Below are 419 nucleotides of genomic sequence, written 5' to 3'. Positions count from 1 at the left end.
GGAGGGTTAGAGAGGGGCTGGTGCGCGTGGGAATGGTGCGAGGAGGGGGAGGGGAGCGCTGAGGGAGAGCGGCGAGAGAGGGCGCCAGGTCGCGGGGACGTGAGGGCGGTGGGGGCTTGAGATCCGATCAATTAGCCCCTCGTGTATAGATATTGCAAATTTTTATTTTTTTCCTCATTGAAGTAGTTTTGAAGAAAATTGCGAGCTAATAAAAAACATTTGCTAGTTAGTACTTTTTTAAAAATAAATTTTTGAAAAATCACCTCTGAAAAAAAGGCGTTATCCCCCCTATTTCATTATTTCCAAAATTTTTTATCACCAATCGGTAGCAAATTGTTTGAAGATTTTTGCGAGTTAAGAAAAAATCGTCAATGCACTCCTATTATTGTGTAAATTAACAATTCCAATTTCAACTGAAA

General features: G+C 41.3%; 1 protein-coding gene across 2 annotated transcripts in view; it reads right to left on the bottom strand.

The window, feature by feature from the left end:
* The window catches only part of LOC107036652 (rho guanine nucleotide exchange factor 10), a 47,742-nt gene that overhangs the window by 30,046 nt on the left and 17,277 nt on the right, over nucleotides 1–419 (bottom strand). The gene's annotated exons all lie outside the window — the stretch shown is intronic.

This window comes from Diachasma alloeum, unplaced genomic scaffold (genome assembly GCF_001412515.2).
Source record: "Diachasma alloeum isolate Michigan unplaced genomic scaffold, Dall2.0 Dall_scaffold_00210, whole genome shotgun sequence".
NCBI classification, from domain to species: domain Eukaryota; kingdom Metazoa; phylum Arthropoda; class Insecta; order Hymenoptera; family Braconidae; genus Diachasma; species Diachasma alloeum.
The sequence above is the reverse complement of the archived record's forward strand: the minus strand, read 5'-3'. Positions and strand labels throughout refer to the sequence as shown.